Source organism: Nicotiana tabacum, chromosome 13 (assembly GCF_000715075.1).
Source record: "Nicotiana tabacum cultivar K326 chromosome 13, ASM71507v2, whole genome shotgun sequence".
NCBI lineage: Eukaryota > Viridiplantae > Streptophyta > Magnoliopsida > Solanales > Solanaceae > Nicotiana > Nicotiana tabacum.
Genome location: NC_134092.1, coordinates 27,971,023 through 27,988,431, shown reverse-complemented (window position 1 = coordinate 27,988,431; position 17,409 = coordinate 27,971,023).

Sequence of the window (17,409 nt, the reverse complement as noted above, 5' to 3'; positions counted from 1 at the left end):
ATTTAACTTTAGCCCATAAACCTTGGAATTTAATTTCCAACCTTTAGAATTTCTTTCAAGACACGAATATTACATTTACACACTGTATGAGTCTGAACAAGTTGTATCTAGCAATAACCATAACCATAACCACAGACATAATCACCTAACATATTACACAACTTGCATGCGTGTAGCACCATTCCTGATCACAGTGACTACTCCAAAACCAACCAAATACTAGTATTAAACCCATATCGAACAGAACCTCATCCTAAAACCTTCGTACACTGTTGATAATAAAAGAAGCAAGCGAAATTTTATGACCACTTACCAGATCAACAAGTCACGGAGCTCTCTCGTCCCAACCAGAACCATAATCTCTTTCTGAGCCGACTTTCAATATTATCCTTCCGAACATACCGTAATCAAACCTGATACTACCCATTCTACGTCCAATGACCTTATATTACTAAACACAACTATTCCACAGACATGCCGCACCAAGATAACTCAAAGCCACAACCCGCGCCATCCGTGCACCAATACGTAACAATTCAAATGTACTCAGTCATGGAAAAGTGACTCAAGTGAGAGATCTCCCCCGCCAGATTAACGAGTACCACCACAAAGGAATGCTAAAAATCTAGCACATACCGTAGAACCATCACACGATTCTAACACAAGGTTCATACCTTAACATAACTCCGCTACAATGTGTGACCCCATCCAAACGCTGGTCTATATTATATACCTCGAGCCACCCCACTCAAAATCAATAACCACGGAGAGGCAAATGACACAATGCCACACAAAACCTGAAAGAACATAGCCAATATGCAATACCCAAATACTCATCTCGCTCAAATTTCGCCATAAGGCCCCTAATAGAACCGCACTATGTGTGCACATAACCAATGAATCACAACTCCTCGTAGCATAAAGGAGTAACTCACAGATCGTCTCAGAACATGAATAATCTCAACATCAACCGAATGGCACATTCTTCGACAATAGTAGTATGGAGCCAACCAATCCGACTCGGTATATAATACACCTCCTAATTGGGCCTACAATGGACCCCCAAATCAACTCTAGTCACCCACAGTAGATAAATAACCCTCCGAAAATTCACAACGACGGAGTCATAATACATACCATTATCTGGCTAGCTTCGGCCACGACTTCACAATCCGCAACCATGAAACAATCTGCTCCAAATCCATAGAACACACGAATCACCATTTCTGATTCCATCTCCACCGCCTGAATGTCTAACATATCTCTCATACACGATCATCCCACGAGGAATATTTCTCCCATTCTTTCGTTCCACATAGCAATGTCATAAAATCAGCTGTCGAACAACCAGGAAAATGCCGCAATACCTATAAAATATCCATAATTCAAAGCATAGTGCGCCTTCTGAAATATATACTCTACTCGCACAATACCAAATAGTGATAGCATTCATCTAAACATCGAAAACTGTTCATCCCCTCTAAGAATTTATGACCTCCCTTTCAAAGCTAAACCGTGACCTTGCACACGCCAACCTTAATCCCACACAACACACCGCATTTATCAAGCTATCATTTGAAAAATACGAGAACCTCATAATCATTCCGAGTCTCAAATAGATACATATCCGATCAGCCAAAAGCCTTCCATTTGATCCCATCTGGTAGAAAATCACAACACTCAACATGCTCCTCAGGCCGATAGGAAAATACCTATCTCAAACTGTGGTAGAAATTCTCGAGAATGCTTTGGAATCCATTTGCACATAATCAAGCCATCAGAGTTGAATCTCTCTAGATCAACCAAGCCACGCAGGTGGCCAAACCCAGGTGTATTTCCACAAAGCACCTGTAGAAAACCCCCCACATCATAAACACCCAAGGAACCGATCATATCCATTACCATAAATATCCAAACCTACTACCCAATTGTCTTATTTTCTCCGAGTTTCTTTCGAATTTGCCTTCAGATTGATACTTCTCCTTGCTAAAATGCCATGATCTTTAGCCACAGCTCACCCCACAAACCTAGCATAGAACCACAACGCCCTACAGCCCATAAGCAACTGTATTCTTCTTAAGCACCTTTAAAAATACCACAACTGTAACACTCACTCTGAGAATATCTTATGTGAATTTGAAATTATTCTTCTTACCTTCCTTATACTAAAATGTAGAATCCATAGTGATACAGAATTTCCGCAAGTCCAGGCACCATCAAATGCAAATCTCAGATTTTATCCATACACAAGTCCGGAGGAATTCTCAATTGCTATATGTAAACCTCGGACCTATTGGAACTTTCTCGAGAGTCACCCACTTTGCTCAATCCAAATTACACCGCCCAAATGGGCCAACAAACACGTTCCCCATAAGCACAACAACACTCAAAGAAGTAACTCTACTTTAATACCACCTATCAAATTTATACTCCGTGTGCACTATATCATTCACAATTAACAACTCACTCATTTCACGATTTTCATATACTCATAAGTACAATATAATCCGTATCCAAGAATTTCCTTATTCGAGTCATTTTCGAACTCCATCTCTGCAAGTCATCACTAATTCCCAAGTATACTTCAGACCAAAACAAAAATTTGACAAATACCCATAAATTGATTTGTCCATAGCAGACTCCACCACTTGGCTCAAAGCCATAGATTAAAACACTTCATAACTCACAATACTCATACTCTATTACTGCCATAATGCCACAGTCAGTTCAACGAAACTTCTTCTCAAACTCATGCAACGCCAACCATAAAAATACCCCAAATCATCCGTTAAGCTCGCAATCATTCTTTTGACACTCAAGTCAACTTTCTCAGCTAGATTCAAATTCAAATCTCCACACATATTCCCCACTGGCAAAAAAGAAACCCTCCACTCACATTACAAGGAACACACCTATGTAGATTACCCTCCAGGAGATAACCCACCACCCTAGACTCAAATTGGCATCTTGTTATATCTTTTCGTAGTCACAATTACTATGCAATCACTTAGTCTATCTAAGTCCAAACTCATTAACCAGACATGAGAATTTAATTTTTTCCAAAATTTAACAATCGTGAAAGATCCTTCAAAACATGCACACTCGAGACTGTACGTCACATCAAAACGAAAATCAAGCACCCAATGGCCTTTCCTTTACATTTCACAGAAACACTTCTCGTCACATTCAAATCGTTTTAACACATCCCACAGTTACATCGTACTCATCACAAGGCCATTCCACCGCTCATCGAGCCACAAATTCCACTCATAGGGACATTACCGGACATACGAGTCCAAATGTACAAGTTATAACTAAACCTATCGAGCTTAAGCTGTGGTCTAAACTTGGCCTCAAGTCCTCCAGACTGGCCCATCACCAAAACACAATATACACTCTCGAACTTCGTTCATAGAATCATAAGTCGGCGATGCACAACTGATACCGAGCGCTCATGTGCGCATACGAATGCGTGGAAGGAATTCAAAGAGTTATGTCTCAAGCTGAATCAATTCTGTACGATAAGGAAGGAAAGATGGGAACTAAATATCCTAAATGCCCTGTAGCCTCTCGAAGATAGGTATGGACGTCATCATACCTATCCACAAGACTCTACTAGACACTTGCTCATGGCTTGTAGAACCTATGAACCTAGAGCTCTGATACCACCTTGTCACGACCCAAAATCCAACTAGTCGTGATAGTACCTAACCCAACCCGCTAGGTCAGCCAACTCGATTATCCAATTCTAATAACAATTATTAAAGCAATTTAAGTAAATAAAGATCTTAATTTTATACATTCCCCAAGAACTGGTAGTACAAATCATGAGCTTCTAAGAATAGAGTATACAAAGCTAGTATGAAGTAAATACATCATTTGTTTGAAAAGTACATAAACAGAGTTCTATGAATCTACGGCGACCATGAACAAGAGGCAGCTACAACCAGAACGCAGGTACATCTTCAAATCCAGCTTCCAACAAACACAGCAACAACAACAGTCAACATCTACACGCAAGGTGCAGAAGTGTAGTAACAGTACAACCGACCCCATGTACTGAGTAAGTAACAAACCTAGCCATAGGTTGAAAGTAGTGACGAGCTTTTACCAAGGTCGGGTCCACCACCAAATACCAACAACAGTTCATAACAACGTAAAGCAAATAATACAAGAAGTAACTCAGAGATAAGATGCTCAGCAAAATCATGATTTCCGAAAATAGTTCTTCCTTTCAAGTACATTAGTGAAAACCCAAATTGTGTACCGAAGTTGCCAAAAATATGAATAAGTTTGAAAACAATAATTTTCCCAAAATCCTTTCAATAATAAATGATATGTTTCATTTTTCTTTCCAGATAACCCGTGTAAAACAAATGTATCACTATGCCCATCTGTTAACATGTGTGAGAAATCATGAATGATGTGATATTGTACAACATAAGTAAAATACATCTCTATGCATGTATGTCATATGTGCCTGTCAATACGATGCAACTCAGTGATAAAATCATGTACTCACACTCTCAGAGTACTCAATCTTACTTTCTCACACATTCCACTCATCATGCCCAATCACTCGGTACTATATATGGCCAATCCGGCCCAGGGAAGATCCATCCCGGAATATACACATCAACTGATCATCGGTCACTCATTACCGAGTAGGGCCAATCCAGCCCGTAGAGAAGATCCATCTCCAGGTATATAATGCTTCGGACAAGATCCATGTCCAGGGAAGATCCATCCCTCAAAAATATCAACCACGCTCACTTGGGGTGTACAGACTCCGGAGGGTCTCTTTCAGCCCAAGCGCTATAATCTGCACGGACAACTCACGTGCTGCACGGACAACTCACGTGCTATAATAAAGCCTGCTGCAGTCGGGCAGCCCCAAAATTAGAAGAGTTACTTACCTCGAACAAGCCAAATCCAATGTCGAGCAAGCTAAACAATGCTCCAGAAATCCCATTATGCGCGTATCAACATACGAACGGCTCGAATCTAGTCACAATTAATTTGATTCAGCCCACAAAATTTATAGGAATTAATTCCATATCAAAATAATAATATTTTCCACAAAATCCAAAATTACGCCCCAAAAATCACCCGTGGGGCCCACATCTCGGAATCCGATGAAACTCACAAAATACGACAACCCATCCAATTACATGTTCAACCATACTAATTTCACTCAAATCCGACTCTGAATCGGTATTTAAACTCAAAATATTCATTTTGTGACATTATAGAAATTTCCTTCTATTTCTCTTGAAGATTCGATAATCTTACACTAAAAATGAAGATTAATTCATGAAATATAATCACAAGGGAGTCAAGAACACTTACTCCAAGTTGTGTGGAAAAATTCCTCTCCAAAATCGCCCAAACCGAGCTCCAAAATTCGAAAATGGGTAAAAATGTCGAACCCTCAAATTTAAAGGTTCTGTCCAGTCAATCCGTATCTATGGAGAGTATTTGCGCACCTGCGCCTCCGCTTGTGCAAGCAAAATGTCGCATTTGAGAGGCTGCATCTGCGGGAAAGACATCGCAGATGCTAAAAATCCTCAGCTTCCAGCCATCTCGCTTCTGCGCGCGCATCTGTGCTCCCGCATGTGCGGAATTTTCCCTTGCACCTGCGACCAATACCTCACAGCCACATCTACGCTTGCCAGGCTCGCTTCTGTGAGCTCGCACCTGCGATGGAATTTCTGCAGGTGCGATTGCATCAGATGGCAGGAACTTCAACTTTTTCTTCTAAGTCCGAATTTGATCTGTTAACCATCCGAAACTCACCCGAGCCCCTCGGGACCCCGTCCGAACATACCAACAAGTCCCATAACATAACATGGACCTACTCGAGGCCTCAAAACACACATAACAACATCGAAACGATGAATTACACCTCAATTCTAAATCATTGAACTTTGAAACTTCAAATTCTAAATCTTATGCCGAAACACATCAAATCAATCCGGAATGACTTCAAATTTTGCCCACAAATTACATTTCACATTACAGACCTATTCCAATTTTCAGAATCAGATTCCGACCCCGATATCAAAAAGTCAACCCCCGATCAAACTTTCCAAAAATTCAACTTTCGCCATTTTAAGCCTAATTCTACTACGGACCTCCAAATAATTTTGCGGACACGCTCCTAAGTCCAAAATCACCATACAGAGCTATTGGAATCATCAAAACTCTATTTCGGGGTCATTTACACATAAGTCGACATCCGCTCACTATTTTAACTTAAGCTTTAAACCTTGGAACTAAGTGTTCCAATTCATTCAAAAACCTCACCGGACCCGAACAAATTAACCCGATAAGTCATAAATAAATTTTAAGGCATAAATTGAGTAGTAAATAGGGAAATGGAGTTGTAAAACTCAAAACGACCGGCCGGGTCGTTACAAGTCCAGTATAAATAATGGTACAAAAATGTAGGCATGCTTTCAAGTTCAACAGTTAAACTCAGTACAAGTGAAATAGATCAATACTGCATGATATGAGGAATGTGACATCTCAGTTGAAAGACCTCATGTAAATACTGGTCACAAATGATCCGGTCACTCGGTACTTTTATGGCCAATCCAGCCCTGGGGTGTTCCAACTCGTATATAAATATACATTGACTGATAGTCACAGTACCGTATAAGGCCAATCCAACCCTGGGATAATTTTATCCCCAAATATAACTGATACGGACAAGATCCATGTCCAGGTAAACTCATTACAATACAAATAAGTAAGGCAAGTCCATGCCCTGGGAAATCCATCCCGAATATATATATAATCATCGTAAGTAAGGCAAGTCCATGCCCTGGGAAGTCCATCCCGAATATATATAATCATCTACGCTCATTGGGAGTGTACAGACTTCGGAGGGGCTCCTTCATCCCAAGCGTGATATAAAGCCTTTATGGCCTACTGCAGGCGGGCAGTCCCGATCCGTATAATAATAAAGCCTATAAGTCTTGCTGCAGGAGGGCAGCCCCGATCCAAATGATAGTAAAGCCTATAAGGCCTGCTGCAGGCGGGCAGCCCCGGTCCATATAATAATAATGTATAAAGCCATTATGGCCTGCTGCAGGCGGGCAACCCCGATCCAGGACAACAATAATATATATATATATAGCCAATATGGCATGTTGTGGTGCGCAACTCGATCCCATAAATATCCTCATAATTGATGAATCTGACTGAGTGTGAAATGTACATTATTTTTAAAACATTTATTTCAACAGCAACAGGACCCCATGGGTCCAAAAATATCGGCACATAGCCTAAACATGATCTTTAATAAGAGTCTCAGCTCAATTTCCTAACACGAGGAGAATATTCGGATAATAAAATGATTCTTTAATTTTACAACTTCACAGGATTTATTCAAGACACAATTTCTGTGGTGCACGTCTACATGTTCGTCACATATCGTGTGTGTCACTTCCAAACAATTTATATCGTACCAAATTCGGGGATTCATACCCTCAAAACCAAGTTTAGAAGTGTTACTTGCCTCAAACCGTGTAAATCTTTACTCCGCTAGGCCTTTGCCTTATGAATTGGCCTCCAAACGCTCGAATCTAGCCACAATTAATTCGATTCAGTCAATAAAATTTATTGGAATTAATTCCATAAGAAAATACTAATTTTTTAACAAACTCCAAAATTTGGCTCAAAACTCGCCCGTGGGGCCCTCATCTCGGAACCCGACAAACGTTACAAAATCCGAACACCCATTCTGATACGAGTTCAACCATAACAATTTAATCAAATTCCGATAATAACTCGACCTCCAAATCTTAAATTTTTGTTTTTGGAAGATTTTGCAAAAATCTTGATTTTCTTCCATTTAAGTCCGAAATAAATGATGAATATAACCATATAATCATGAAGTATAATCACTTTCAGATATAGAACACTTACCCCAATCCATATGGTGAAAATCGCCTCAAAAATCGTTTCAATCTGAGCTCCATAGCTCCAAATGTGTTAGAATGGCTGAAACCTCAAAATATATCTTCTGTCCAAGCATTTGCTCTTCGCGATCGTGGAAAATGCTTCGCGATCGCGAAGCACAAAATTTTTTAGCCCTAAATTTGCTCTTCGCGATTGCGGAAAACCAATTGCGATCACGAAGAACAAACTCCCCCAACTCTTCCAGACAGCCTCTAGTATAATGGTCATAACTTTTTTACATAACTCCAAATTGCAAATGGTTTAACTTTCTGAAAACTAGACAACAAGGGCTATAACTTTCATTTGTTGCTCATCTCCCAATTCCTTATAGATTTCTAGATATAAGCTTCCAAAATCAGCCCTGTGCAACAGAGATTTCCAAACTCTTTCCAGACAGCCTATAGTGTATCCACCATAACGTTTTGTACACAACTCCAAGGGCTACAACTTTAATTTTTGGATCATCACCAAATTCCTTATAGATTGCGAGATATAAGCTTCCAAAGTCGGGTCAGTGCAACAGAGATTTGTTCTACGCGATCGCGAAAGAGCTTCCACGATCGCGATTCACAAGGCCCAAACTGCTGTTTGCTCTTCGCGAACGCGACCAAATGTTCGCGATCGCGATGCACACCTCTGTAGGCAGAAACCAGCAATTAAAAATGGCCTAGAAATAGTCCGAAACCACCCCGAAACTCACTTGAGCCCCTCGGGACCTCAACCAAATATACCAACAAGTCCTAAAACATCATACGAACTTACTCGAAGCCTCGAATCACATCAAACAATGCTAAAACCACGAATCGCACCTTAATTCAAGCCTAATGAACTTTGAACTTTCAAATTCTATATCTTGTGCCGAAATACATCAAATCAATCCGGAATTATTTCAAATTTTGCACACAAGTCATAAATGACATAACGAAGTTATTCCAATTTCCAGAATCGGATTCTGACCTCGATATCAAAAAGTGAAGCCCCCGGTCAAACTTCCCAAAAATTCAACTTTCGGCATTTCAAGCCTAATTCCACTACGGACCTCCAAATAATTTTCCGGACACGCTCCTAAGTCCAAAATCACCATACGGAGCTATTGGAATCATCAGAATTAAATTTCGAGGTCGTTTACACATAAGTCAATATCTGGTCAACTTTTCCAACTTAAGTTTTCAATTATGAGACAAAGTATCTCATTTCACTCCGACATCCTTCCGGACCCGAACTAACTAACCCGATAAGTCATAAATCAATTGTAAGGCATAAATTGAGAAGTAAATTGGGGAACGGGGTTATAATACTCAAAACGACCGGCCGGGTCATTACATTCTCCCTCACTTAAACATACGTTCGTCCTCGAACGTGCCAAGAGTTGTTTCCAAGCCACCAAATCACTATTCCATCTTATCACGCACGTACCCGGGGTGATCCCACGCCACCCTATTCTATGTAAATTGTATAGGCCTGACAACACAACATAACTGAAAATCATTAATTTAACCTTAGCCCAAAAACCTTGGAGCCAAATTTCTAACATCCAGAATTCTTTTCAAGACCCGAATCTCACATCTACCCATTGTATAAGCCTGAACAAGCTGTACCCAGCCATAACCATAATCCCAGATACAATCACATAACATACTATACAACTCGCATACTCGTAACACCATTTATGATCACAGTAACTACTCAAAACCAACCAAGTACTAGTATAAAGCCCTGCATTCAACAGAACCTCATTCTAAAACCTTCGTTCACTGCCAATGATGAAAGAACAATCAAAAAATCATAACCACTCATCAGATCAACTAGTCATGGAGCTCTCTCGCCCCAACCAGAACCGCAATCCTCTCCTAAGCCGACTTTCAATATTATCCTCCAAATATACCGGAATCAAACCTGATAGTATCCATTCTAGGTCCAATAACCTTATATTATTAAACGCAACTATCCTATTGACATGCTACACCAATACAACTCAATCCACAACTGCGCAACCTTGTACCCAAAATGGAAGATGTCTCAAAGTAGAGACCCATATTGTAAGTTCAACAAGCACCACCACAATTGTAATGCTATAAGATCATTATATATAGTAGAACCAAGACATACAAATTTAATAACAGTAACTAGATCTTCTAGAGCTCACATTAACATCACTCGCACGGACAACTCACGTGCTATAGTATCAATATCTGGACCCGCACGGACAACTCACATGCCAATAATATAAATATTTGGACCCACACGGATAACTCACGTGCCAATAACATAATCCGCCTGGCATGGTCACAGGCCTCTAATACAAGCATATCATACATGAGCAATCAAATAAGTACACATGAACCATCGTAACTAATCGCAACTCCAGCACTCGCATGGCTATCACATCCTTCATGCACGACCATCCCACTAGGAATATTTCCATAATTCCTCCGTGCCATATATAAATAACTCGTATATCAGTAGTCTATTAACTAGGTGAGTATTGAACCAAGCCCCCACCCACATGCTTTAACCCGACTATAATGCATAAGAACTTGTCACCTCACATATACGTTGTTCCCCAACATCTAAACATGTAGCAAATAGACAAACAAGTCATATTCCCTCAAGTAAAGTTTAGACAAAATACTTACCTCGCTCCAAAGGCCACTCAATACTCAATTACCACTTTTCCTCTAGAATTCACCTACGAACCACACTTATCTATTTAAAAATGACTCAATAATATCAAATATTGCTAAAGGAATCAATTACATTGCATAAATTTAGATTTCCCAAACTTTTCCCCAAAAGTCAAAAATCGACCTCGGGCCCGCTTGGTCAAAACCCGAGGTTCGGACCAAAATCCATTTACCCATTCACCCTCGAGCCCGAATATGCAATTAATTTTGGAATCCGACCTCAATTTGAGGTCTAAATCCCAATTTCCCAAAAATCCCTAATTCTACCCAAACCCCTAATTTCTACCATGGAAATCCTAGATTTTAGGTTGGAAATTCATGAAATGTAATGGGTAATTGAAAGAAAATGGTTTAGAATCATTTACCAACACTTTGGGGAAGAATTTAGCTTGGGAGAATCGCCTCTAGGATGTTTGGCTTTTGAAAAGTTGAAAGAATGGATTAAGTCCCGTAATGGGACTGTTTAATAGCTGGGCGACAGTATTTATCATGTTCGCGAGGACACTGTCACGTTCGCGAAGAGTAGAGCTTGCCAAGCTTACGCGATCGCGAAAATCTTATCGTATTCGCAAAGGCTACACCCCCTGGCCTTCGCTTCACGATGTAGAGTGACGGACTTCCACCCCCAGGTCCCAAACACTACGCGTTCGCGTTGAGCTAGTCGCGTCCGCGAAGGGTAAAGCCCCCATCGCTCCGCGTTTGCGACCTAGCCTTCACGTTCACGAAGAAGAAAAACCCAGACATCCCAGTTTCTACTTTGCGTTAGCGAGAGTGCCTTCGCGAATGCGAAGAAGGAAACTAGAAGGCACTTGAAGCTGCAGAAAACCGGATTTTTTCTAAGTGCAAAATACCCCGAAGCCTATCTGAAACTCATCCGAGCCCTTGGGGCTCCAAACCAAACATGCACGTAAGTCCTAAAACATCATAAGAAGTCGCTCGCGCGATCAAATCGCCAAAATAAAACCTAGAACTACGAATTAAACACCAAATCAAATGAAATTTTAAAGAAAACTTTAAAACTTCTATTTTCACAACCGGACATCCGAATCACATCAAACCAACTCTGTTTCTCACCAAATTTCACAGACAAGTCTTAAATATTATAGTGGACCTGTACCGGGCTTCGAAACTAAAATACGGATCCGGTATTAACAAGACCAAATATCAGTCAATTCTAAAAATCCTTAAACTTCCAAACTTTTATTTTTTCATCAAAATTCCATATCTCGAGCTAGGGACCTCGGAATTCTATTCCGGTGATATGGCCAGGTCCCAAATTACGATACGGACCTACCGGGACCGTCAAAATACGGATCCGAGTCCGTTTGCTAAAAATATTGACCGAAGTCAACCTAAATTGATTTTTTTAAGGCAAAAATTCTCTTTTTATCAATTTTTAATATATAAGCCTTCCGGAAGAACACTCGGACTGCGCACGCAAATTGAGAAAGGCTAAGATGAGGTTTATTTGAGACCTCAAAATACAAAATTAGGTTCTAAAATATAAGATGACCTATCGGGTCATCACAATTATCAAATGTATGCCATGGTACATTAGCTAGCAATCTGTAGCCCTTTATGTATTCACATACAACATCTTCTTCCGTGGCTACACTTGCTTTACTATTTGTATCATTATACTTGTCGAATATTTTAGCAACTCTTGTCTTGAATATACAATCAACAGTTGTATATTTGAACTTGGTAGTTTAGTTGTACTTGCCCTTCTTTCTCAGGTAGTAAAATATAACATCAATATGCTGTATATAAAATTGAATACATAGTGTCTGTACATTGAATTAAAAACAAGGAAAATAAACTTCATTGAAGAATTTGAATATATACAGGTATTGTGTATTGTAGAAACCCAATATAGAACTCAATACTGCTGAAACCAAATTTAATATAGTGCATCCAGTTAAATATCTATAGCTGAATACAGGTAGTGGTTTAACTGTGCATACAGATAAATACATACTGCTAAAAAGAATATTGCACTAAATAGTGTATACAGTTAAATACATACTACCGATAATAAATCGCTAGATATAACATTGAAAAACAATGAAGTTTGAGATAAAGTGATATCATTGATTATAGTGCATACTTTGAAAGTATTTAAAAACACTGAATACACCAAAATACATTGAATTCAATGAAAGCAGAGAAAACACTAACATACAGTGAATATAGTATGTTACTGTATTTCTGTTAATATAGAATACATCTGAATACACTGTGTTCAAAAACATGAATACAATGAATACAGAATTTATATGACAAGAATAAAATAGTGAAATACAAATTTTGACAAACCATGTATAAAATATGAAATAAACTGAATGTACAAGTGTTATATCTTACACCGTCATTCCTTATTTAACCGTCAAATGAGAGAAGGTAAAACCAATTTTTTGAAGTGATTTCATGAACTCCAAAATCCAACGGTAAAGGCAGTGTTGACTTGTGTTTCTTGTAATGGTCTTCCTTATCCTTTCTACAAGGATTTGGAAAAAATATTGTATTCATATAATAAATGATAAAAACCATACATTATAGATCAAAAAAAGAAACTTACTTTTGATCATGTTTAGCTAGAAGACCATCACAAACCCATTTCTCAAATTCTTGAATGACTAACGTATGATGTGGCCCCGATATTAAATCATCTTCAAAGGGGTGTTTCTTGTCAAATATGGCAGTCAACTTTACTGAGGTACCTGTAGTTCATCGTCGTCATTAATAGCGATATTTAATTATAGTTATCATGGGAAAATATATCAACACTTTATAAAACATAGTTTTTGTATAAGAATTTACTAACCGGCCGAGTCAAAGTTTGACTCGTAAGGCGAAGAATACCGTCGACTTGGACGTCGAGTCCTATGAGAGGGTAAAGTGGTTGAATCAAAAAGTTTTGCTGCTTGATGTATTACAATTCTAGTGTCTGAAATTTGACTTGGAAGGTACTCATCCGTCAACTCAAATTGTGATACATGTATTTCTATGGTATGACAAACGGCACCTCCGATGGAGTAGACCCTTCCTTTCTTACTTCACCACAGACAAGATTAACCTCAGTAGATGCATCTAATGTGTCTCCAGTGAAATTAGCATGTGGGTGTTCATCGGCATGAATGTTGGTGTTCAGCTTCCTTTCTATAACCTTATAGAATATATTAATATAGCACATGTTTTACAGAATTGTATTTGTCAGATTAGTAAATAAATTTTTTTTTCACAAATTCATAGTAGATGTATAGACTTGTATTCTGTTAATGTATTCACATGTGTATGAGTGTATTATGAATAATGTATGTTGCTGTATACTTGAATAAAATGAAGAATAGTAAAGGTTGTTTTTACAATATATATATATATATATATATATATATATATATATATATATATATATATATATATATATATATATATTCACATCATGAATACAGATATAACAATGTGTTTACATGTATATAAGTGTATTATGAATCATGTATGTTGTTGTATACATGATTAAACTGAAGAATAATAAATGTTATTTTACAATATGTATTTATTAAATCATGAATACATATTTAACATTGTATTCATATGTATATAAGTGTATTCTGAAATATGTATTCACATGTATATAAGTGTATTCAGAATATAGTTACATAAAACATGTATAGACTTGCATATATACTAAAGAGGTTAAAAAATGTTAACCTCTGAATTCTCCCCAAAAGCTATATCATGTTGTGTTTGGCATTTGGGATTATCATGCAAGTTGGCCTCGGTTGACATTTGAATACCACCATCATGTCTCCAAGTATATTTCTTTCTTTGCTATACCCTTTCTGTATTCTGATTGGCTTTAGCATGTTCAAAAAGATTTTTGAAATTTTTATTGATCAATGTTCGTAGAGAAGTGAACTCGTCCATCACCTAATAAATACAAAAACAATCATAGCTGGGTTAGAAACATATATGAAAGTTAATACATAAACTGTAAAGTTGAATATGTTTTAACAATACTTACATAATCCTTGAATGAATTTAAATCATGCCTCAAAGCACACAAATCATCAGATTTAGAATTTGCTAGCTTCTTAACACTTAATACAGTTTCCTTGAATTCAATCTTATCAGTAGGAGGAAACTTGGTTTGAGGTATTGCAGACACATGTGGAATTGGACTCTCTGCAGTTGAGGGATCAATTAACTGTTGTTTGCGCTTTTTGTGAGGCGGTGTAACGATCCGACCTGTCGTTTCGAGAGTTATAGCCTCGTTTCCCCCATCTCTGCTTCCTTTTGTTCTTTTCAGCTATGTTATGATATACCAGGTTAGTTGGTTCGGGTCCAGAGTGGTTTCGGAGTGGATTGAAACACTTAGTCTCTAAAGTAGAAGCTTAAGTTGGAAAAGTCAATCGGATATTGACTTATGTGTAAACAATCTCGGATTTGAATTATGATGGTTCCATTAGCTTCATTAGGTGATTTTGGACTTAGGAGCGCGTTCGGAATGTGATTTGGAGGTTCGTAGTGGAATTAGGCTTGAATTGGCGAAAGTTGGAAATTTGGCGATTTCGGTCGGTAGTGGAAAATTTGATATCGGGGTCGGAATGGATTTTCGGAAGTTGGAGTAGGTTCGTGGTGTCATTTTTTATGTGTGTGTAAATTTGGGGTCATTCAGACGTGGTTTGGTTGGTTTCAGCATCGGTTGTCGAATTTGGAAGTTCTTAGGTTTGAATCTGAGGGTAATTTGGTGTTTTGATGTTGTTTTGAGTGATTCTAAGGCTCTAATAAGTTTGTATGTTGATATATGACTTGTTGGTATGATTGGTTGAGGTCCCGAGGGGCCCTGGGTGATTCCGGGGGGTTAACGGATTGTTTGAAGTTGGAAAAATGCAGCTGAAGTAGCTGCTACTGGTATTTCCGCACGTGCGGAGGGGGAGCCACAGGTGTGAGGTCGCAAGTGTGCGCGGGAGTTCGCAGATGCGGACAGTGTTGAGGTAGGCTAGGTCCGCAGGTGCATAGGAGAGGTCGCATCTGCGTGTCTGCAGATGCAGATAGATGCCCGCAGAAGCAGAAGTGAGGAAGTCAGGCAGTGGCTGCAGGTACTAGGTCTTTTCCGCACCTACGTTGTCGCAGATGCGGATATGGAGCGCAGGTGCGAAGTTGGGGGTTTTATTGATTTTCCACAGGTACGGAGGTTCTTGCGCAAATGCAGCACTGCAGGTGCGCATATTTGGCCGCATGTGCAAAAGACCTGGGCAGAAACTATAAATTGAACACTTCGCGCATTTTGGTTCATTTCCACCATTTTCAAGTAAGTTTTTGGAGCTTTTGGAGTGATATTTGAAGGGAATTCAAGGGTATTCACTGAGGTAAGTTTCTTGAGCTCTATTATCATTAGCTATGGTGTTTTCCCGTTTATTTCTCACCTAAGTAGTAGGATATTTGGAGTGAAATAAGGGGTTAGGGCTTGGGATTATGGAGAGATTAATTTAAGGATTGAGGGACCAAATGATGTCGGATTTTGATGAATTTTATATGTATGGACTCCTGAGTGAATGAGCTTTCTAGTTTTGTAAATTTTGTCGGATTTCGAGACGTGGGCCCGGAGGTCGGGTTTGAGTAAATTTCGGGATTTGGCCTATAAATTGGTATTTTTCTTGTAGGATTCATTCCTTTAGCTCATATTGATCGTATTGTATTACTCGTTGCTATATTCTAGTCATTTGGAGGCCGGTTCGAGAGGAAAGAGCATTCCAGAGTAGGAGTTCTACGCTGTTGAGGTAAGTAACAGTTATAAATCTGATCTTGAGGGTATGAAACCCGGAGTTTGGTATAATATGACTGTTTGGAGGTGGCACCCATGCCAGGTGACGGGCGTGTGGATGTACGCCATGAGGGATTGCGACTTGGTCCGTCCCGGGAGATTGTGAAGTCTAATAGCCCTTAGAAATCATGTTAGAGCTTGACTGTTTTCAAGTAAGAAATCATGCTTAGGCTATATTCCTGCTCATGGTAGTTATACTCAGTCATAGTAATTCCTATACATGTTTAACTCAGTCTCTGTTATTTGTTTTCCCTGATGATATACTGTAACACTTTGATTTGGGCTGTTTTCCCTTTCTTTATTGAGAGTTGTTAGAGTAGAGAGGTTCATGACTGAGTAAGGCCATGGGCCTGGTTGTGAGGTATTGTTATATGGCACGTGAGTTGTCCGTGCAGATCCTTATGTTTATACTATGGCACGTGAGTTGTCCGTGCAGCACGTGAGTTGTCCGTGTGGATCCAGATATGATATTATAGCACGTGAGTTGTCCGTGAGGATTAGCGCTTGGGCTGTAGGATCCCCTCATGAGTCTGAACACCCCCAGTGAGCGCAGGTACCTATTGAGAGTGTGTATTGAGGGCTGAGAGCCGAGAGTGTGAGCTGTTGAGATGGGTTGAGTGACTGCTTCCTTGAGAGGTTGTACTTGCTTTTATTTATTGTTGCACTTAGTTTTTATCTGTTGTTGTTGTGAAATTTCTGGAAGATTTATATCTGTTTTACATTAGCGCGAACTGATTTGACTTATACCATAAGATTTGAAAGCATGTTCTCTCTTTACTGAAAATTTTTACAATGAAATGTACTGTATAGCTCGTCACTGCTTCTCAGTTCCTTATTTATTTCTGTTACTTGCTGAGTTAGTTGTACTCATACTACACCCTGCACTTTATGTGCAGATCTAGGTGTGTTTGATTACGAAGGTCGTTGAGTTTA